General features: G+C 39.8%; 1 long non-coding RNA gene across 2 annotated transcripts in view; it reads right to left on the bottom strand.

Annotated features, from left to right (window-relative positions):
• Nucleotides 1-4,836: 4,836 nt before the first annotated feature.
• LOC128053121 (uncharacterized) overlaps nt 4,837-24,467 on the bottom strand; it is a 33,200-nt gene continuing 13,569 nt past the window's right edge. Inside the window, exons 3-4 of one of the 2 annotated variants that reach the window (XR_008199905.1) lie at nt 11,389-11,469; nt 4,837-5,381 (exon numbers count right to left, since the gene is read on the bottom strand). This is a non-coding gene — a long non-coding RNA (uncharacterized LOC128053121). Of the gene's footprint in view, nt 5,382-8,838; nt 9,094-11,388; nt 11,470-24,467 lie in introns of those variants that run through there. The other variant, XR_008199906.1, reaches the window with a different exon arrangement.

The raw sequence follows: 24,467 nt of genomic DNA, 5'->3' as shown, positions 1-24,467 counted from the left end.
TATGTATTTTTCCAAAGACGCTAACTCCGTCCCCACCTTCGAATCACCCTGGATCCACCGGGGCTGGACCCCGGCAGTTGTCCCCTTCTCCTCTTGCATTCAATCGTTCCCAGCATCAGGGTCTCTTCCAATGAGTCAGTTCTTTGCATCAGGTGGCCAAAGTGTTGGAGCTTTAGTATCAGTCCTTCCAATGAATACTTAGGACTGATTTTCTTTAGGATTTATTGGTTTGATATCCTTGCAGTCTTCTCCAACACCACAGTTCAAAAGCATCAATTCTTTCATGCTCAGCTTTCTTTATGGTCCAACATGCATACATGTTGGTCTCACATGCCTACATGTTGGTCTCACATGCCTACATGGTCATACATGCATACATGACTACTGGAAAAACCATAGATTTGACCAGATGGATCTCTGTCAGCAAAGTAATGCCTCTGCTTTTCAAAATGCTGTCTAGGTTTGTCATAAATATTTATGCTTATAGACAACAAATTGGAAAAGTTTAGCATAAAACAAACAAACAAAAATTGCCTATTCCTTTTGGCAAATGTCTGGATTTCCTCCTCAGAATTCATTGTGTCAATTATTTATTCCTCTTCACTTTTGTGTAGCATGGAAAAAAGTAAATCTAAGAAGTTCACAGCAGGACTCAAAACAAAGCAAATGCAGTACTCAAACTTTGGTCACCCGGGTGGATCAAGTGAAAGGGAAAGTGGTCGTTCAGCTGTGTCTGACCGTTTGTGACCCAATGGAGTGTAGCCCACCAGGCTCCTCTGTCCACGGGATTCTCCAGGCAAGGATACTGGAGTAGGTTGTCACGTCCTCCTCCAGGGGATCTTCCTGACCCAGGGATTGAACCTGGGTCTCCCACACTGCAGGCAGATTCTCTACCATCTGAGCTAGCAGGGAAGCCTTGCATCAAAGTCAAGATTTTTCCAAAGTAGAAAGGAGGGAGAGAAAGCCAAGAAAATCATGGTAGCTTTTTGCTTTACTGGTATTTATTTGTTTTCCTGGATCCAGGTAGAAAACAGAAAATGAGGGGAAAAATCAAATTATGTATGTAACATCTCTGCATATTTTATGACATTTGAGCACAGCCTATGCTTGTGTATGTATACTTTTTAAAGGTCATTTTATGTTTTAGTTGAGCAGGACAGCCACACATTTTAATTATCAGTAAATCTTGTGTTCTCAGTCTCTCAGTTGTGTCCGACTTTGCGACCCCATGCACTGTAGCCTGCCAGGCTCCTCTGTCCATGGGATTCTCCAGGCAAGAATACTGGAGTGGGTTGCCACCTCCTTCTCCAGGGGATCTTCCTGACCCAGGGATTGAACCCCAGTCTCATGTCTCCTGCATTGGCAGATGGGTTCTTTACCACTAGTGCCACCTGGGAAGCCCCCTTTTTCTTCTAGTAATCCTTATTTCCTTTAAAACAGTGAAAATATTTAAATCTTGATGTCTAATATACTGTCAAAAAACATTTTAATGTAATCAAATTACTATTTTTCAGTTTTTCTTCAGTAATGAACTAAATCAACATTATTGTTGGTATTATATCATTGGTTAGGCAATGATTATCAAATTTTAAAATTTAATGATGCATTATTCTAAATTTGTTTGTAGTCAAGCACATTCCAAAATTTAAAGGAAAAAAGCTGTATTCAATCTTATATCAATTTTAATACTTAATTAAATTTAATTAATATTTAAATTAAATACCTAATTAATAATTAAATTAAAATACTTAATTTAATCAAAATCTTAATCAATTTTAATACTTCTTATATATGGGCTAATGCTCACAGAGGTTGGTAAATTAAAATGGATTTTCCCAAGTATTCCATTTTTTTATTTTTCATAAAGATTATTTTTCATGAAGATTGCTATTTTAAAAATATCTACTATATTTCTTAAGATAATTGGAATACTGCTACTTGTCTCACAAGTCCAAGATTTTGAGTTCTCTGGAAGGTGTGAACCAATAAGAAGGTGCTGGCAGCAGAGATAAAGGTTTTGAAATGGTGACTTTTAGAAATTCCCTGATGGTTAAGTGGTTAGGACTCTGTGCTTGTAATGTGGGGGCATGAGTTCAATCCCTGGCTGAGGAACTAAGATCTACAAACCTGTAGTACAGCCAAAAAAAAGTGAAATAGTGACTTTCTTCTTCATGTCATGCGATGTCATTCATCCCTTGTACTTTCACTATTTTCAAACCTCTAATGAACTCTTAAATGTCTATTATTTGAGGATACTAAACCAATCCAATCCAACCAATCCATTCTAAAGGAGATCAGCCCTGGGATTTCTTTGGAAGGACTGATGCTAAAGCTGAAACGCCAATGCTTTGGCCACCTCATGCGAAAAGTTGACTCACTGGAAAAGACTCGATCCTGGGAGGGATTGGGGGCAGGAGGAGAAGGGGACGACCGAGGATGAGATGGCTGGATGGCATCACTGACTCGATGGATGTGAGTCTGAGTGAACTCTGGGAGTTGGTGATGGACAGGGAGGTCTGGCATATTGCACTTCATGGGGTCGCAAAGAGTCGGACACAACTGAGCGACTGAACTGAACTGAAACCAATTAACCTTTGCTTCACAGTTAACTCACTACTACTATCTGGGAGAGTGTCTGTAATGCACACTTTTTATGATGTTTTAATTTGCATCACTCATACCACCCCTGAGGACAGACCTCCTCCACCTGTTGTTTGCCATGTTTAGGTAGTATCTAGACTCATCTGTTATATGACCCATACTTAACCATCTTAATTGTGATTTAATAAGATTAACAAAAAGTATTTAAGATTAAGATGAACAAAGTATTCATCAGTGTCTGCAAGATGCACTCAGTCTTAATTTAAGCAAAAATAACTTATTGATTCATATAACTGTAAGTCCAGAAGTGTAGCCAACCTGTTAAAATGTGGGCCCAGAGCCTTCAGTAATGCTGTTGGACTCTGACTACACTTCTAGCTCTGTGTGTGTGTTTGGATTATTCACAGTTGTAGTCAGGAGCTCAAGCAAGTCACAGGGCTCTGACCCTCTCTTTAGGTGTTGCTTGCTTTCGCCTGACTGATTTTCCATACCAGAACCAGACGTGTGACTGGTAAGATGGCCATCGATGACCCCACACTCCTGATTCCTAGCTTAAACTTTCCACAGGGGAAAGAGACTGCTGTTTCTCAACAGGTTCAATGAATAATTTCTGGGATACTTTGGTCCATCCGACCCAAAACATGTTCCATACTGAACCTTTTAGCTATAGAGAGAGGGTACTTGGACTGGCCATGACTGACTCTTATTTTCTCCACTGTGGCAAGGAAGAGAAGGTCAGCCCCATCGGAACTCTGTGAAATTCAACTGAAGATTAATTTGGTACCTACACTGGGGAGCAAATCAACAAAAAGGCAAATACCTTATTTTCCTAAATTTTAACAATAATTTATGATACTGCTCACATTTGTTAAAGAACACATAACCACGGTGATAAAGTGGAAGATAAATGACGATTAATTTTTTCTCTACATCTGTGTATATGTGAACATTTTTGTGTTAGTCAGGGAAAAGAAATACATCTCTGTTTCTGGGGATCTGGTGCTCCCAGATGGAGTAGTATGACTCGTCACCCTAAATATTTCCTCTCATGGAGTAACATGACTTGTAACCTTCAATATTAGCTCACATGACTAACGTCATGCAGCCTCCTTATATATCTTTTCTTCTAGCCCATAATCTTGAAACTAAAGTCAACTATGCTTAATTGCCATGAATGTTTGTGGGCTATTTCCTTGTTATGGTCAAATAATGGTTTGAGTACAGTGAAGATTAAAGCAGGAAAATCGCTGAGCTAAGATAAAAGACATAATTCACGTCTATCCTTTTTCACAAGCAATAAGAATGCAGTGGAGTCCTGAATTACAATTTTCCATAATAGCAGACATTTTGATTCTTCTTTTCATGTCTCAATTTGAGTTTCCAGTATTAATCATCAATTATAGCATTCACAACTGTTGTGCACGATGGCAGAGGAACATTTTAGAGTATTAAGTGATTTATATTACTTTTAGATGTCATGGAAATTGCGATACCAGTTCAACTAGATAACAACTGAATGCTAGAATTATGAGTGGCTTTAAATGTATTAACATATATCATGAGAATTATGTAAATTTTAATAATTAAATAACATTGCATGCATGCATGTTAAGTCACTTCAGTTGTGTCTGACTCTGTGCAACCCTATGGACTATAGCCCATCAGCTGCCCATGGGATTCTCCAGGCAAGAATATTGGAGTGGGTTGCCATTTCCTTCTCCAGGGGATCTTCCCAATCCAGGGATAGAACCTGCATCTCTTTTATCTCCTGCATTGGCAGGCAAGTTCTTTACCACTAGCACCACGTGGGAAGTCCAAATGATACTAGTATTCATTAATTTTAAGAAATTTAATATTAATTTTAAATTTTATTTGCTTTATAATTTTAATAGGTTATATTGGATGTTTCAGAAGGAAAGCTCTTTGAAAACATAGAAAATACTTTTAATTTTATTTTTTTGCATTGCTTTTAATTTCCTTGTTTTTTTTTTTTTTTTGCCATGGATATATTTGCAATCCAATAGAGTTCTATGAAATTAGGGTGTTAGAACTACTGGAATCTACAGAAACATGGTGGCATCTTAAAAAAATTTTTTTTTAAATTTTATTGAAGTATAGTCAATTTATCATGTTGTCTGAATTTCTGCTGTACAGCAAAGTGATTCAGTTACACATGTAAATTCTTTTTCATATTATTTTCCATGGTAATTTTTCATAGACTATTGAATATACTTCCCCGTGCTATACAGTAAAACCTTGGTTTTATCTAATTTTGCTTTACTTTAAAAAAACTATATTCCGTCTTTGTACACTTTGAATATAAGTACATGCTGTCTTTTAATCATCTAGAATAACTGCTACCAATAGAACACAAAATAAGTGAAAAATCTTGTTAACTGCAATACAATTATTTTGCTTAAATGAAGATAAGAAAATTCATTTTGAATAATTGTATAATTTATACATTTTGCTTTTCATTATTAGTCATCCATCCATTGAGATAGCTCACTAACAGTGCAATCAGACGTACAGTAACAAAAATTCTTTTGTCTTCATTATTTTGCTAATTTTCATCCTTAGGAACTCACACAGTCACGTATGTCTTTGGATCTTGAAGGTATATTTGTCAGGGCAGGGAGTCATTGTGAAGATGTATTTGTCAAGGCAGGGAGACAGGACCTATATTTAGTGGCATGGGAGCCTCCATCTTTCCTCTTCCTCTGGGATCCAGTAATGTTAAAGTCAGGATGAACAGAGAACACAAGGAACTTGGTCTAAGCCTGGATGTCATAAAAAGAATTTAAGGTGTTGTTAGAGCAGCACTGGAATGACAGAGGCCCATGAAAAGAGAAACATGAAGTCAGGACGTAGGTGATAAATGGGATAATGAGGAGAAGTGGAAAGACTCGGTTTATACTGTGGAGTTTTTCCTGTCCTTCAGGATTGCTTCAGTCACTCTGAGGTTTTCTGTGTTTTTGTGCTAAATATGCTTTTACTTTGTTGCTCAATTATCTGTGATACACATTATCTCATTAAAAGTTCACATTCGGCATCCATTTAGTGAGTTTAAATCTTTGTGTGGGGAAGTCTCTGGTGGTCCAGTGGCTAAGACTCTGAACTCCCAAGGCAGGGGTCCTGGGTTCAACCTCTGATTGGGAAACTAGATCCTGCATGTCACAACTAAGAACTTACCTGCTATAACGAGAAGATTCCACACACAGAAACAAAGGCCTGACACCACCAAATAAATCAATAAAAATATTTTTAAAACTCTTTGTGTGAAAATTTAGTTATAATATATTTATACGCACATAAATGTACATGAATATATATATATACTTAAATATTTTCTTTGATCATAGACTAGAAGAGATCATGAAACTGATGTCAATAATTTCTACTTAATCTAAGTTAATTCAGGATTTTTATTCTTAAACTCTGTGTGTCTGTTTCCACACAAACTCTGTGTGTCTGTAAAACAGGTTTTATAGCAGCACTTACATCATAGGGTTGTTGTGAGAATTAAATATGTTAATATATGTAAGCTGGGGCCTCCCTGGTAGCTCAGTTGGTAAAGAATCTGCCTGCAATGCGGGAGACCTGGGTTCAATTCCTGGGTTGGGAAGATCCCCTGGGGAAGGGAATGGCTACCTACTTCATGCAGATGTGTTAATATAGGTAAACTACATCAAATAGTGCTTGGCCTATAGAAAGCCCTATAGTAAAACTAGCTATTAATATAATAGCAAACTATAATAGTGATAGCTTGCTACTATTGTTATTACCTGTGCCCTCATCCTTGATGTTGATCCCAAGTGGTGACGGGTCATAGCGGACAAGGGGGGTGGGCATGCATCTTGTCCTTGGTTTTCACCGTCTATGCTTGCCTCCTGGCATCCTTGCTGAGAAGTCTTATTCCTTTAAAGTTTCTGCTCAGGTTACTGCCTCATCCTGTCTACAGGCTTTTCTGGTTTCCCTTCACACTTAGCTATTTTTGCACCTCTTTTCAGCACATTTAGCTCAGGAAGGTTCTGTATCAGACAGGTGTTAAATAATGCAAAGGGCCACTTTTATTTAATGCTCAGGGATGCTGGAAGGTAAGAAGAGAACTCAACAAAGCTTCTGCCTCCTCTCCATCGAAGAATCAAGGCACTGACTCTTCATCGCTCAGGTCCCTCCAACTATATAGTCAAAGATTGCTGTCCTATGTTCCATCTCAGAACTCGGCTCAGGAAAGGAAGGCGGTGGAGGACTCTGGGCCTTAGCAGGGACTCAGAAGCTCCCAAGCTCTCTGGTTTCCTGCTCATCTTTCTTCTTTCTCTTCTCCCATCCTTTTCCCCAGCCCAGGTAATCTTTACTTCCTATGGACCTTCTGAGATCTGAGCTGGAGGGCTGGCTCTTATTTCATCAGGCTTTCCTTCAGACCCGTTGTTAATGTCCTTGGGTCCCTATGCCCAAATGTTCTGACTTCTGTATCTGAAAATCCACTGCCCCTCCCCAGTCTGCCACCCCAATATCCTCCCCCTCCTTTTCTCTGTGGGCACAGCTCCTCCCCGGAGGCTTAGCTGACTAGCAAAGTAATTTAATAATGTGATTCTAGAAGGCTAAGGACCAAAAACAAGGAATCAATGATTTATATTGCAAAATATATCTTGTCTGTATAAGTCTTTGTGTTCTGGGAAAAACCTGACTTTTTCTGGAGGTATGATCGTTCTTGTCGGCAATCTCCAAAAGAGCGAGGACCAATTTCCTATAGAGAACCTATTTCACAAGGACAGTAACTTCCTCATCACGCAATGCAGCCTGTGCTTCTCTGGGTGACATTTCCTCCCCTATCTCCAAGGTTAAGCCTAAGTAAGTGAGTATCACAGGCAACACCCTTGACTAGCGTTGCCAGTCATTTTAAAGGACTTTTCCTCTTTCAAGTGCTGGCCTAAACTTCTGCCATCCTTTCTTGCTCTTCTCTGGGGACATTGGCCATAATACAGGTTGAAGCTCTTCTTCAAAAATAAGCTCTGGGGACCTCCTTGATAGTCCAGTGGCTAACACTGCCCGCTCCCAATGCAGGGGGCACAGGTTCGACCCCTGGTCAGGGAACTAGATTCCACATGCTGCAACTAAGAGTTTGCATGCCACAAAAAAGATTCCACAAGCTGCAATGAAGATATGAAAGTTGCTCAGTCTTGTCCGACTCTTTGCGACCCCATGGCCTATATAGTCCATGGAATTCTCCAGGCCTGAATACTGGAGTGGGTAGCCTTTTCCTTCTCCAGGGGATCTTCCCAACCCAGGGATTGAACCCAGGTCTCCTGCATTGCAGGCAGATTCTTAACCAGCTGAGCCACAAAGGAAGCCCAAGAATGCTGGAGTGGGTAGCCTATCCCTTCTCCAGGGGATCTTCCCAACCCAGGGATTGAACCAAGGTCTCCTGCAATGCCGGCAGATTCTTTACCAACTGAGCTATCAGGGAGGCCATGGTATAGCCAAATATATATACACACACATAGAATAAGCTCTGGTGAAAGATCTCTTGCATAAAAGGTGAAGAGTTGGCTTTGCTTATAGACTGGGTGCCTTGTATCCTTTGTCTAAGCTTCTGACACCTTTGAAAGGGCACACTATTAACAATCATGCCAGGACAGAAGGCATGAATTGGAATAGTCTTGCTCCCACCCAACAGATCAAACTTTATGGCTCTTAGAGTTTACCGACAACAAACAAAGCCCTAGCCATGTCTACTCCCCCTCATGGTGATGGCCTAGTCTTTTGGCATCAACAGCCTGAGAAAATGCAGGCTAAACTTCGGCTGCACAGAGTCAGGGGCCTCCCTCTGACGTGTTGAGTCCACCTAAGCCTGCATGGTCCCTGTTGTTTTAGCCATAGCCTCTTTGTAAGGGTCTTGGCTAAGAACAAAATGCTATTTTCACAAAGGCAAAGAAAGAGAAAAATGCTTTCTTCAGATGTCATGTTTAACAGCTATCTGAAATAATCTCTCTACAGGAATAAGTGGTTGACTCTGATTTTACCATAGAGTCTAAACCCATCTTCCAAAGTACAGTCTGTGGCCTAGCACATACCCCAGGCTGCTACTTGATGACCGCTCTGCAAGGTGACTTGCTAGGTTTTTGTACACAGCTTTGAAAAAAAATTCAGAGCCTAAAGAATGGGCTCTAACTAAAATTTTCACTCCTTCCTAGTGTTCTCCAGGGATTCAGAGAATTGGATTTCTGTGGCAGTTTAGAAGGCTCTGTTGACATCTGTTTTCTTCCTGATATAGGCTCTCCTGCATCTACCCAGAAAATGCAAAGCATTCAGCAGTCTGCTCACACTCAGTTGCATCACCGCCCAGCAGTTTATCTGAAATTGGGGTTGACTTCGGAGTCTGCCAGTTCTCTCCCATCTGTCCCCTCAAGATGATCCGGTTCTGCGGTGATTTGTGTTTATTATAGACAGGCTTCTTCTATAGTAGGTAGCATTTTAGCCCACAAGACCCTGTTGCATAAGAAATGCAATTTTATTTTTTATAGTCAAATTTGGTTTCAAATAGAAGTTCCACAAAGTGATTTTTACCTAATCTGTCGATTCTAGATAGTTTCATCTCATTTAAACTTCTCAGCTGATGAATGTATTGTATTTCATAGAAGACTACCAGCCCGGTATTTCCTCTTTTTCTCAAATCAAATCTACCAGGTTTCCGGCTCTAGTGCCCACATTCTGACCAGCCCCCCTTCCACTCCGTTTCAGTGGAAGAAATAGCGCTACTCTTAAGGCAACTCCTTCACTGCCCTGTAGTTCTCAGACCTTTCCACTTTCTCAGGGATTTATCTCTTGAAAGTATACCCTTTTTCTTAGCTTTACACGAAAACTTCAAATAATTCAAAAGGTCAGACTCTTTCAACTCAAAAGTGTTAGCTTTCAAAACTTGCTTTTCGCCTGTCGCCTTCCCTGTTCTTCGGTGGTAATAAGAGGTGCCTCGAAGTCTGGTTGGAAAGAATAATGGGATAAAAGAGCATGACCAGGGTGAAAAACACCATGGCTAAACAGTACAAAATATATTACCCTATTGCACTTTGGTGTATAATGTTACTTTGTACAAAGTTTTGTGCTTTGTATAATGTTAAACTTTGCCTTTGCCCACGGCAGGCTCTCAGGCAGGCTGCAGGGCGCCTCGAGACCACTGCTGCTCCCCGCCACTCCCACGTTTTACTATCACAGGTAATGGCACCTTCTCCGTGAAGGCTGTAATGAGGGCTGCCGCTGACTGCCTCAAGTGACAATCATTAGCATAGCCTTACTGTCCCTGATGTACAAGCCTCTCTGATCATCATTCCCTATGTACCGCACTATTTTCATGAGTGTGCGTGCGTGCTCAGCCGCTTCAGTCCTGTCGGACTCCTTGCGACCCCATGGACTGCAGCCTGCCAGTCTCCTCTGTCCATGGGGATTCTCCAGGCAAGAATACTGGAGTGGGTTGCCATGCCCTCCTGCAGTAACACTAGCATACCAACATGCTGTAATACCTGCCATTATCCGAAAAAACTGAGAAATTCCCTGGTGGTCCCGTGGTCGGACTCTCCGTGTTTCCACTGCAGGGAACACGGGTTTATTCCCTGGTCTGGGAATTAAGATCCTGCATGCTGCACGGTACAGTCAGAAAATAAAAAGTTTGCATGACTTGACATAAACTTCCAGCCACTTCCCCAAATTATGAGTTCTTCTTTATGAAAAACTTTCCAAAAGGCTTCTCTGTACTCACTCCTCCAGTTCCTCTCTTAGCTTTTCTGGAACCCATTCTCATCACTCCTATCAGATATCAACAGCCTCCATGTGACCCAATCTGAAGATCAGCTCTGTCTTCATCTCTCCCAGTTTCTCATTTATATTTGACAAAGTTAATCAGTCACTCCCTTTGAAATTCTTCTTCCTTTGCCTTCTGGTACATAAAACGATTCTTGTTTGCCTCCCACCTCACTAGCCACTTTGTTTTAAGCTTTCTTGTCTGGAATCTTCTACTTTCCCTGATTTATTAACAGAAAGTCCTTAAGGCTCAGTCGTTGAATTGCTTCTCTGTGCTGTCCACATTCACTCTTTGGAACTTAAGAGTTTGATGACCTAATCCAGTCCCATGACTTTAAAGATCAATTATATGCTTTTGGTGGCTCCAAAATGTACATTTTAATGGAACATCTCTCTTCTGAGCTCTAGAATGCCATACTCAAAAGTCTGCTTGGTATCTGCCTTGGATACATAATAGACATCTTACACTTATCATTTCCAAAGAGCAATGCTGATTTACCCCTTCTAAACCACATCCCCCCTAGATTTTTAAAATGCACTAAATGGAATTACAATTCAATAAGTTGCTCCAGTCAAAATCTTGTCATCTTTCTTGATGCTGCCCTTTCTCTCATGTGAGACAGGACAGGAAATCTCAGCAGGGTGAGTGTCACCAATGTCCAACGAAGATGACTGAGGATTAGGTCCTGTGGTACCATCCTGACAACCACTTCCTTCCTGGCCCCTGGCCCTTTGTCCTTTCATCTCATCTTCTGTCTTTAGATCTTAGATGAAACTTCATGGAGAAGGAGGAGGGAATCTTTGAACTGAGCTGGAGAAAAATCTAAAATGTCTCAATAATCACAAATTTTACTAAGTTTGCAAAAAAAGTGAGCACATAAAGTTCTCTGCTTTTAGGTCGAAATGGGAAGTAAGTTATTAGTCAAGTTCAGTTACAGAAGAACAAAGACATACATTATTACATACAGGGTCTGGGCTGCAAATTCATACCTACTACCCTTGAGGTTTCTCTTCTTTCCTGACAGGTTGCTCAAGGAGGCTACAGGAACCCCAGTGAAACAGCAAGGTGATCTATAAAGGAGCCAGAAGAAAATATTAATGCCCTCATTCGTATTTAACTTTATGTAAAATTAGATCTAAATTAATCTTTACTAAGATATATACGAATAGATAGATAGATTTGCATTAGTCCTTTACTGAGGCACATATCAGTCACTTGTCATGCCATGTCCCGAGGCAGAGTGCTTGACAGTGAGTCCCTCATTTTTCATCCCATTTCAGTTCCATGATATACTGCATTGTATATGGACCCAACTAAGTGAATTCATAAATCATGTTATCCAGTTTTATTTAAACTAAGCATTATGAAATGAGGCAAAAAGATGGAAAATATGTCTAAGAAAACGAAGATTTAAAACAATGCTAAGAGCATATGACTTAACAGCAAAAAGTGAGTGCTGGTATGCGTGTTCTGACTCCTAGCAGAAGTTCTTGTCAGTCACAGTCTAGGGTATAAACTGGGAGCATATAAATAGTTTTAACGGAAAATGAAAAGAAAGTTCACAATTACAAGAAGACCACTTGAAATGTGCACTTATGGCCATTATCATTGAAAGTAATACTCAAACCTAAGTGTACATTTGGCCTTGAAATAGTAGTTTATAGTAATATGGCTGCTGCTGCTAAGTCGCTTCAGTCGTGTCCGACTCTGTGCGACCCCATAGATGGCAGCCCACCAGGCTCCCCCGTCCCTAGGATTCTCCAGGCAAGAACACTGGAGTGGGTTGTCATTTCCTTTTTCAGTGCATGAAAGGGAAAAGAGAAGGGGAAATCGCTCAGTTGTGTCCAACTGTTTGAGACCCCATGGACTGCAGCCTACCAGGGTCCTCCGCCCATGGGATTTCCCAGGCAAGAGTACTGGAGTGGGGTGCCATTGCCTTCTCCGAATAGTAATATGGAGTCATCTACAATTAGCAATATCATATATAAAAATATTATTTGTCTTCATCTCATTCTCTTCAATTTATATTTTATATGAGTTATGCATGCTATGTTACCATGGTAGGTAAATGTATATAAGTTATGAATAAATAAATGCACAAATATGAGGTGGATAAACATTTTATCGATGAGGCGCAAGATAAAAATTATTTAGAGATCATTGCTCATTAGGACAGCAATTAGCAGGGCTACTTCTAAATCTTACAGTGGAAATAGTAGAGCTACACAGTACTTCAAGTAGGTTCTTAAAGAAACAAGGCCCTTTGGGACCAACATATATTTTGTTCTCTTCTTGGGTTTTTCTTTTGAAGAGTTATAAAGCAGGATCACTAGTGTCCCAAACCCAGAATGAGTCCCACGCTCTTTCATTCATTAATTTATTCAAATGTACTCATTAAGTACCTCCTGTGTGTAAAGAAAGCCCAGAGGTTCCTCCTAAGAATTTCCAAATCAAGTCATAAGCGTTCTTGGCAACAATTCTGAACTGTATTTGGCTGCCGTCTTTCCCCGCAGGGTGTATGCCAACTGTGCAAATGAATTACAGAAAGGCATTTGTCGCTGCTCAAACTAACAATCTAGACAAGCAAACCAATTCTAAATAATTCCTCATTTAAAAACTGATTTGCAATAAAGTGCTATTACAAATTTCTTCTCCTCCTCCTCTTCGCTTTCGCCTTTTGATATATTAAAGTCATGTTATAAATTGTCAGAAGCATCTACTGTTAATCAGGTTAAGCAAAGGATACACTTCTGGCAATAGCTAAGTATCTATTGAGCTCTTAGTGTGACACTATTCTAAGCATTTAATTTGTATGCACTCATTTAATCCTCACAACCATGATTTAACTATGACAATGAGAGTTTTAAAGACGAATTGAGGTGCAGAAAAGTTCCCTTTAATTTTACATATGGTAAGGAGTAGAGGCGGTATTTAGCCCCTAGCAGTCTGGCCAAAGAGCAAATATCCTACATCACTATGCTATAATACAACTCTAGACTACTTATGGTTCATTTGGCAAACGTTGCTTTTTTCTCTTTTAATTTTATTCCCAGATGACTCAATGGTAAAGAATCCATCTGCCAAAGCACGAGATGCAGATTCAATCCCTGGGTCAGGAATATCCCCTGGAGAAGGCAATGACAACCCACTCCAGTATTCTTGCCTGGAAAATCCCATGGACAGAGCAGGCTGGTGGGTTACAGTCCCTAACCCTAACCCTAACCCTAACCCTAACCCTAACCCTAACCCTAACCCTAACTTAGTGGCTAAGTGTGCACTCATGAGTTTACATGCAACAAATGTGTCCATTTGAAGTGTACAGTTTGATGGTTTTGACAAACGTACACATCCAAGTATCCAACAAACCAATCAACATGGAGAATTTTTTTTTCTCTAAAATGTTCACTTATGCCTTTTTGCAAGAAACAGTAGTTGAGTAATTGCCTTTTCCTGTTTATAAAATGTCCCTCTTTATTCCTAGCAAGTTTCTTTGTTCTGGGCTTCTTTGTCTGGTTGTTTAAATTAAATAAAATTACTTTATTGTAGTATCACTATGAACAAAGATAGTGGAGGTGATGGAATTCCAGTTGATCTATTTCAAATCCTAAAAGATGATGCTGCACTCAATATGCCAGCAAATTTGGAAAACTCAGCAGTGGCCACAGGACTGGAAAAGGTCAGTTTTCATTCCAGTCCTAAAGAAAGTCAATGCCAAAGAATGCTCAAACTACCACACAATTGCACTCATCTCACATGCTAGTAAAGTAATGCTCAAAATTCTCCAAGCGAGGCTTCAACAATACATGAACTGTGAACTTCCAGATGTTCAGGCTGGATTTAGAAAAGGCAGAGGAACCAGGGATCAAATTGCCAACATCTGCTGGATCATCGAAAAAGCAAGAGAGCTCCAGAAAAACATCTACTTCTGTTTTATTGATTACACCAAAGCCTTTGTGTAGATCACAACAAACTGTGGAAAATTCTTAAAGAGACGGGAATACCAGACCATCTTACCCACCTCCTGAAAAATCTGTATGTAAGTCAAGAAGCAACGGTTAGAACTGGATATGGAACAATACACTGGTTCCAAATTAGGAAAGCAGTATGTCAAGGCTGTATACTGTCACCGTGCTTATTTAACTTTTATGAAGAGTACATCATGCAAAATGCCAGACTGGATAAAGCACAAACTGGGACCAAGATTGCCAGGAGAAATATCAATAACCTCAGATACGCAGATGATACCACCCTTATGGCAGAAAGTGAGGAGGAACCAAAGGGCCTCTTGATGAAAGTGAAAGAGGAGAGTGAAAAGCTGGCTTAAAACTCAACATTCAGAAAACTAAGATCATGGCATCAAGTCCCATCACTTCATGGCAAATAGATGGGGAAACAATGCAAACAGTGACAAACTTTCATTTCTTGGGCTCCAAAATCACTGCAGATGGTGACTGCAGCCATGAAATTAAAAGAAGCTTGCTCCTTGGAAGAAAAGCTATGACAAACCTAGACAGCATATTAAAATGAGACATTGCTTTGCTGACAAAGGCCTGTCTAGTCAAAGCTCTGATGCTTTGGCCATCTGATGCAAAGAACTGACTTATTGGAAAAGACCCTGATACTGCAAAAGACTGAAGACAGGAGAAGGGGATGACAGAGGATGAGATGGTTGGATGGCATCACCGATTCGATGGACATGAGTTTGAGTAAGCTCTGGGAGTTGGTGATGGACAGGGAAGCCTGGTGTGCTGCCATCCATGGGATCGCAAAGGGTAGTACACGACTGACTGTGTGACTGAACTGAACTGATTGAAGTATATTGCCGGACTGACCAAAATGGATATAATAAAGCTACAGAATGCTACAAATGAAAAAATGAAACATTTTGAGAGATAAATCTATAAGTGTGGCTTCTGCAATGTACTACTTGTTTCAAAACTGATTTGAACAATTAAAACCAGTCTTTGCTGAGCATTTCCTTTTATGTTGACTAGGGCTATTTTGTCAGCCGTAGATAGCTGAAAGAAAACAGCACATGTATCACTGCTGCTGCTGCTGCTAAGTCGCTTCAGTTGTGTCCAACTCTGTGCGACCTCATAGACGGCAGCCCACCAGGCTCCCCCGTCCCTGGTATTCTCCAGGCAAGAACACTGGAGTGGGCTGTCATTGCCTTCTCCGACATGTATCACCACACCAGTTTAAAATGAAAGCTTTTGACAGTGATTAGTGTTCGGCTCCTCATTAAGGAAACAATCAAATTTTTAATAAAACTTAATGTTGAAGAGAATTTTATGAGATTTCCAGGTTAAACTTAGCATTATTTACTTGACAAACTCAAACATAGCTATTGAGTTCTTTCTTTTTTCCCTAACTCCATCTTCCTAAAAAGATTATGTTTTCAATCTCAAATTTTTACATCAGGGACTTCCCTAGTGGTCCAGTGGTTGAGACTTCGACTTTCAATGTAGGGGGTGTGGGTTTAATCCCTGGTCAGGGAGCCAAGATCCCACGTACCTCTTGAACAAAAAGCCAAAACAAAAACCGAAGCAATGTTGTAACAAATTCAACAAAGACTTAAAAACAATTTTGCATCAATAGAATTGTTTTATTTTCTCTGAATTAGAATCCTAATTAGAATTAGTGCCTCTGCTGCTACTGCTAAGTCACTTCAGTTGTGTCCAACTCTGTGCGACCCCATAGACGGCAGCCCACCAGGCTCCCCTGTCCCTGGGATTCTCCAGGCAAGAATACTGGAGTGGGTTGCTGGGTGTTGCTAAATACTGACTGGCTGCATCTGGGTGAGTGCATAAGATATGAAGTATGAGGCTCCTATAAGGTGACCGATAACATAAGTAGGTCAAAGTTCTCTTAACTTCTCAGATAGAGTTTCCATAAAGCGAAACTTGAAAATGGACTAACATAATGTAGAAGTACCGAAGAATTCTAGGGCATTAGAAAAAGAAGAAACCTAAACTGATGACCCAGAATAACATCATCATTTCCAGACAAAGATACAAACGTTAAAGGGGTTAAATAATTTATCTAAGGATAGATATATAGATAGCCAGTATAAGAAATCCTGTGTTTTGAACCTAGACAGTAGTCAAAACAAGAAAATCTTCTCTTAATAGGCTTTTCATGTAGGGCAGCAGCAGATTATTTTATTAATTTATCTAAATGCTGGTTGTGAACAGATACAAGATTAAAGGTGATAATCCCTAGGTAATGGAGTTTTGCTTCATTTTGTTTTTAATTATTTTTACAGCCAAAGACTATCTTGAAGAGATTGGGAATATAAACTTATACATGGAAGACAAACACATTGCTGAAAGAAGTACCAGTTTGTAATAAATGGAGCTAGCATGTAACAGTGATTCAATCCTTTCTGAGAGTTTTATAAATTTCAATTCTGACCTGTTAAAATTTTGAAAAAGATGTTTAAAGAGACAGAAGGATTATTCTCTCCTGAAGGATGCTGAAGATCCCAAACTGAAGAATTACTTCAATATTTTATGACCTATCTCCTTTTTAATAAAAATTGCAAGCCTTCCCTTGATTTTTAAGTCAAAACAATGCAATTTTGAACATAGTTTCTTAAACTAAACACATTGTCTCTTTCAACATTCAGGATCCTCAGCCTCAAGGAAGGGGGGTGTGTGTGTGTGTGTGTGTGTGTGTGTGTATCTTTTCTGTGGGTTGGAATATTAGTCACAAAAAATGAAAGCTTGCCACTGTGACAAGACAGATGGATCTAGAAGACATTATGGTAAATAAGTCAGACAAAGGCAAACACCATGTGATCTCACTTACATGTGGAATCTAAAATACAAAACAAACCAGCTGACAAAACGGCGTGAAAACAGATTTGTTGATACAGAGAACAAACAGTGGTTGCCGGAGGGCAGTGGGAGGGGAGAAACAGGTGAAGTGCATTAAGAGGTAAAAAGCTCCACTTATAAAAACGAGAAGCCATGAGGATGTAATACACAGCATAAGGAATATGGTCGATACTATTTTAGTGACTTCGTATGGATCAAAAATAAGCTTTTGTTTGAAGTTATTGTGGGAATCATTTCATAATTTATGTGAGCGCCAAATCACTAGGTGGCACACCTGAAACTAACCTAATATGGCACATCAACCAGCTTTCAACAATGAAACAGAGAAGCATTGGTAATTACTCAGAAACCCGACTCTGATGATGAGGATTTGGACACAATTTGACAGCAGACCTTGATCTTGTCTCTCGGCAGACACAAGTCAGCTAGGCTATCATGACTGATATATGCAATCAGATTTTATGGCTTTGCAGGAGAAATATAAGTGTAGAGTAAATTGAGTTCTCAAATCCAATGTCTAATACATTCTCTTCCCACAGACAAGTAACACATGAGAACGGTAAAATGAAAATGACTGCTGACTGATTTTCAAAGAGAAAATCTCTTCTACATTCACAATATGATGAAAAAAACTGAGCCACCACTTAAAAAACATTTCTGTATCAGTGCTCTATATTTATTTGGTTTCTAAAGGCTCCAGTGAAAAACTATGGTCAGCCATACTTCTTACAATGATTTATGAATATCTTTTCCTCTGACTGAATGTTGGATTTCCCCTTATATTTATGTATTCTTATTTGAATTATATTTGATTCAAAAATATTGCTAGAATTAGAGAGCTTGTGTTCTATTTTCATTAATTATGTCAAATAATGAGGCATTTTGATCTATATATTCGTACCTATTTTTTAACTACACAGGTTTGAACCCTGGGTTAGGGAAGACTCCCTGGTGCAGGAAATGGAAACCCATTCCAGTATTCTTGCCTGAAAAACCCCATGGACAGAGGAGCCTGGAGGGCTACAGTCCAAGGGGTCGCCAAGAGTCAGACACGACTGAGCAACTGAGCATGGATGATATTTTAGCATACAGAAAGTTTTTCTCAATTATCATTTAGTTCATTACATATCTGATTCCAATTGTTTGGGAAGTGAAAGTCACTCAGTCGAATCTGACTCTTAGTAATCCCATGGACAGTCCATGGAATTCTCCAGGCCAGAATACTGGAGTGGGTAGCATTTCCCTTCTCAAGGGGATCTTCCCAACCCAGAGATGGAACCCAGGTCTCCTGCATTGCAGGAAGATTCTTTACCAGCTGAACAAACAGGGAAACCCAATGTTTAGATGTCTTTATTAGTAATATCTATAATTAGGGTGTATTTTCCTTCTCTTTATATCTATTATTTTCACTTTGATCATTCACTATATCTATCTTCTAGAAATTCTCTTCAAACAATATTATGCTATGTATTAATACTACTATCTCCACTGCAGGATATTAGCTATTTCCAAACAGTAAATTAATATGAAGAGCAGAAAATTTGTGATATTCTGGCATTTTCTTAACAATTTCAAATGTAGGCTTACTCTTCAATAAATCAATGGGTGCTAGCATTTGTTAAGTCATTTCTATGACTTATGACATTCCTATGACTTAACAAAAATAATGTAATCATAATAATGGTTTTAACAAGTTGTTTTGGAAATAAGCAATAAACTAATTAATATCCTATTTTATTTTAATTTTATATCACTAACATTCAAAGATAATGTTTAGATGAGGTTGATGAAGAAGTAAATGCAGTTTCAGACCGTGAATTTTAAATCATTATGACTAGGCTCAAAGACATCTTTATTAATCAAATTAGGAACCATTACAATCAACACATTTTTACCAGTAAGAAATAAGTTTGTGTGTTCCTGCAGCATAAAAATCTGTGCTTTGGGATTCAACAAACTTTTGGAAAGCATTTTCTGCTTCTGGTTAGTGGTGGAAGAGCTTTCCCTGCAAAAAGTTGTTGAGATGCTTGTAGAAGTGGCAAGAGGTCAGGTAGATATGGTGGATGAGGCAAAATTTCATAGCTCAATTTGTTCAACGTTTGAAGCATTGGTTCTGCAATGTGTGGTCAGGCATCGTCGTGGAGAAGAATGGGGCCCTTTCTGCTGACTAATGCAACCTGCAGCTGCATCCCTGCAATACTGGCAGTTTTCAGTGCATCTCATCCATTTGCTGGGTACACTTCTCAGAAGTAATGGTTTTACCAGTTTTCAGAAAGCTGTCGTGGATCAGACTGGCAGCAGACCACCAAACAGTGACCATGACCTTTTTTGAGTGCAAGTTTGACCTTGAGAAGTGCTTTGGAACTCCTTCTCAGTCCAAGCACTGAGCTGGTCATTGCTGGTTGTCATGTAAAATCCACTTTTCATCACAAGTCACAGTCCAATTGAGAAATGGTTTTGTTGTTGTTGCATAGAATAAGAAGTGACATTTCAACAAGATGGCTTTTTTGATTTGCATTCAGTTCATGAGGCACCACTTATCCCAATTTTTCATCTTTCCAATTTGCTTCAAACGCAAATTGTTGAGTTCTTGGGTAATTTCTCATATAGTTGTAAGATGATCAGTTTCGATGATCCTCTCCGTGATTCGCTGTCAACTTCCGATAGCCGGCCACTGTGCTCCTCATCGTCAAGGCACTTGTCTCTGCAAAACTTCTTGAACCACCATTGCATCGTATGTTTGTTAGTAGTTCCTGGGCCAAGTGTGTTGTTGATGTTGTGAGTTGTCTCCACTGCTTTACGACCCATTTTGAACTCAAATAAGAAAATTGCTTGAATTTGCTCTTTGTCTAACATCATTTACCGAGTCTAAAATAAATATAAAATAAATAACAAGTAAAGTCATTAGCAAAAAAATAAAGCAAGAAATATGCATAAAATGATGTTTAAAAAACCACATTTATTTAAGAATGTATTCCAACATCAAATGGAAAAGTCCAACAATGCAAATTACTTTTGCACAAACCTAATACTCCTATGCTTTCTAATAAGTTATTGCATTAAAAATACCATAAATCTCAATGGCCCATTTATAATTTTAAATGATGTTACTGATCAAACTATATCAAGAGCTGTTCCAATAAATTGTCTTGAAAATTACCTGTTGCAGAGACTTAAAATTCAGATGCAACATATTATTCAAGGATTCCTTTTCTAGAAAACAAGTATGAAAATATCTTATTCACAAGGCCCAGGTAGACCAGATACTTTCTTGCAACAAGACTTCTCAGTGTCTTCAGAAGTGTCTCCATTTAAATTAATTAATAGAGTGCCTTAATTTTATAAATCTTGATAAATTTGCACTCTGATAGATTATATTCTCTATTACAACACAGAATTTTACTTGTTAGCATTGGTTTAATTAATGTTTCATTCTTAGGATAGTTGGATCGTGTTTCTTCCTTGCTGGTATCACATGGCACATTGTTTTTTATTTAAAAATATTTTTCTTTCCAGTTTCATTGAGATATAATTGACTTACAGCATGGTATACACATTGTGTAATACACATAATTTTAAATGTGAAGCTATCCTTGGTATAAGTTACACACCATTTCTGAAATGATAGGGTCAATAATAGTATCACTGTTCCCTTAGTTTTTTCTTGTATTTTGCATTGAAGAAGTATGAGAATCCAAATTAATGTGATTCTGACAGACTGCTCCTGCTGCTAAGTCACTTCAGTCGTGTCCGATTCTGTGTGACCCCATAGACGGCAGCCCACCAGGCTCCCCCATCCCTGGGTATACTATTTATTTTATAAGGCATTAAATGTAATTAGCATATGCAGAATTTCAACTTAAAATTTTGTTTTTCAGTACAAAGTTCAGCATTATCCCAGACTACCTATTTCAAAATCTCTCTGGGTAACTCTGAAAGTGAAAGTGAAATGAAAGTTGGTCAGTCGTGTCCGACTCTTTGTGATCCCATGTATTTTCCATGGAATTTTCCAGGCCAGAATACCGGAGTGGGTAGCCTTTCCCTTCTCCAAGGATCTTCCCAACCCAGGGTTCCCAGGTCTCCTGCAGGCAGATTCTTTACCAGCTGAGCCACAAGGGAAACCCAAGAATACTGGAGTGGGTAGCCTATCCCTTCTCCAGGGGATCTTCCCGACCTAAGAATTGAACCGGGATCTGCTGCATTGCAGGTGGATTCTTTACCAGCTGAGCTATCAGGGAAGCCCCTGGGTGACTTTAGACTCTGCTTTATTATCAGTCTCTCCAAGTGACTCTAATGATTACCTACTTTAAGATATTTCCAGGCATCTAGGATCTCTGTCGGAGAAGGCACTGGCGACCCACTGCAGTACTCTTGCCTGGAGAATCCTAGGGAGGGAGGAGCCTGGTGGGCTGCCATCCATGGGGTCACACAGAGTCGGACACGACTGACATGACTTAGCAGCAGCAGCAGGATCTCTATCTTTTCTTTATAACCCTAAACTTAACTTTTTGAACAAACATTTTAAAAGCATATCCAGTTATCTCTAGTTTGTGGATAGGTTGACCTTTGATCCCACTGCCTTCTGTGGTTTTCTCTGCTCTGCGGAAGCAGCAGAGAGCAAAATAACATTTCCCAATCTTCTCTCTGGTATGCCTGTGATCAGTCAGTCGTGTCTGACTCTTTGTGACGCCATGGACTGTAGCCCACCAGACTCCTCTGTCCATGGAGTTCTCCATTCAGCCCTGCCTAACGTGCATGCTCGGGTAAGACTTGAATGCAAAACTCAGTTAAATAATGAGAGAAAATGCACCTCAGACATCCACTTTGCTCCTGAGATCTGGCCCACGTGACACGCCTCTGGAATCACTGTTTCTGGGAGACGCTCCCTTATTCCTGAATGACAGCTAAGGCGAGAGATTTCTCCCATCAGCAGGTGGGGAAGCAGCTTCCTGATTCCCCAGACTTTTGACTTTAGTAGAGAAAACCCTTTCCTTAGGAGGCCAGTTTCTATGATGCAGTGGTGTGTTCTGGGAGTATTACTCAAAGCTCAGCTCAGCCTATCTAACCGTCTCATCCTCTGCTTTTGCCTTCAATCTTTCTCAGCATCAGAGTCTTTTTCAGTGGGTCAGCTCTCCATATCAGGTGGCCAAAGTATTGGAGCTTCGGCTTCAGAAACAGTCCTTCCTGCAAATATTCAGAGTTGATTTTCTTTGACTGGTTTCATTTCCTTGCAGTCCAAGGGACTCTCAAGAGTCTTCTCCAGTACCACAGTTCAAAAGCATCAGTTCTTCAGTGCTCAGCTTTCTTTATGGTCCAGCTCTCACTTTTGTATATGACTACTGGATCTCTTTATGAATTGCAGTCTTGTTGTGGTGAAATGGCTTGCATAACTCAATGAAGCTATGATCCATGATTGCAGAGTCACTCAAGATGAATGGGTGATAGAGAAGAGTTCTGACAAAACATGGCCCCCTGGAGAAGGAAATAGCAACCCACTCCAGTATTCTTGCTTGGAGAACTCCATGGACAGTATGAGGAAGAGTTTTTAGGTATCCTTATCAAACAGGACTATATCCTGGAGTGGATTGCCCCTCCCTTCTCCAGGGGATCTTCCTGACCCAGGGAGCAAACCTGGATCTCCTGCATTACAGGCAGATTCTTTACCATCTCAGCCACCAGGGAAGCCCATCCCACAGGACAGGAAGGATTATATAGGTTGCAAAGAGAGGAAAAGTGTGACTAGAAACTTGGAAAAGACCATTTATACAATTGCTTTCATTCTTATTTTTTGAAGTCCTCTGATTCTCTATGTCCATACTCTATATTTGTTCGTACCTTTAACATTGTAGAACAAACACTATGAACCTGATACTGTAACAGAAGATAAGGACAGAGCACAATGGATAATAAAAGACATAGGTGCTGAAAGAGAAGCTCCAGGGGACTCATGTTCTAATGGGAGAGAACGATATTAAACAATTAGCTACACAATCATTTAATTACATTCATGACACATTTCATGCAAAGATGGGCTCGATAAAGGACAGAAATGGTATGGACCTAACAGAAGCAGAAGATATTAAGAAGAGGTGGCAAGAATACACAGAAGAACTGTACAAAAAAGAGCTTCACGACCAACATAATCATGATGGTGTGATCACTCACCTAGAGCCAGACATCCTGAAATATGAAGTCAAGTGGCCCTTAAGAAGGATCACTATGAACAAAGCTAGTGGAGGTGATGGAATTCCAGTTGAACTGTTTCAAATCCTGAAAGATGATGCTGTGAAAGTGCTGCACTCAATATGCCAGCAAATTTGGAGAACTCAGCAGTGGCCACAGGACTGGAAAAAGTCAGTTTTCATCCCAATCCCAAAGAAAAGTAATGCCAAAGAATGCTTAAACCACCGCACAATTGCACTCATCTCACACGTTAGTAAAGTAATGCTCAAAATTCTCCAAGCCAGGCTTCAGCAATACGTGAACCGTGAACTTCCTGATGTTCAAGCTGGTTTTAGAAAAGGCAGAGGAACGAGAGATCAATTGCCAACATCCACTGGATCATGGAAAAAGCAAGAGAGTTCCAGAAAAACATCTATTTCTGCTTCATTGTCTATGCCAAAGCCTTTGACTGTGTGGATCACAAAAACTGTGGAAAATTCTGAAAGAGATGGGAATACCAGACCACCTGACCTGCCTCTTGAGAAATCTGTATGCAGGTCAGGAAGCAACAGTTAGAAATGGACAGGGAACAACAGACTGGTTCCAAATAGGAAAAGGTGTACATCAAAGCTGTATATTGTCACCCTGCTTATTTAACTTATATGCAGAGTACATCATGAGAAACACTGGACTGGAAGAAACACAAGCTGGAATCAAGATTGCCGGGAGAAATATCAATAATCTCAGATACGCAGATGACACCACCCTTATGGCAGAAAGTGAAGAGGAACTAAAAAACCTCTTGATGAAAGTGAAAGAGGAGAGTGAAAAAGTTGGCTTAAAGCTCAACATTCAGAAAACGAAGATCATGGCATCCGGTCCCATCACTTCATGGGAAATAGATGGGGAAACATTGTAAACAGTGTCAGACTTTGTTTTTTTGGGCTCCAAAATCACTGCAGATGGTGATTGCAGCCATGAAATTAAAAGATGGTTACTCCTTGGAAGGAAAGCTATGACCAGCCTAGATAGCATATTGAAAAGCAGAGACATTACTTTGCCAACAA

Source organism: Budorcas taxicolor, chromosome 9 (assembly GCF_023091745.1).
Source record: "Budorcas taxicolor isolate Tak-1 chromosome 9, Takin1.1, whole genome shotgun sequence".
In the NCBI taxonomy this organism is placed as follows: Eukaryota; Metazoa; Chordata; class Mammalia; order Artiodactyla; family Bovidae; genus Budorcas; species Budorcas taxicolor.
The sequence above is the reverse complement of the archived record's forward strand: the minus strand, read 5'-3'. Positions and strand labels throughout refer to the sequence as shown.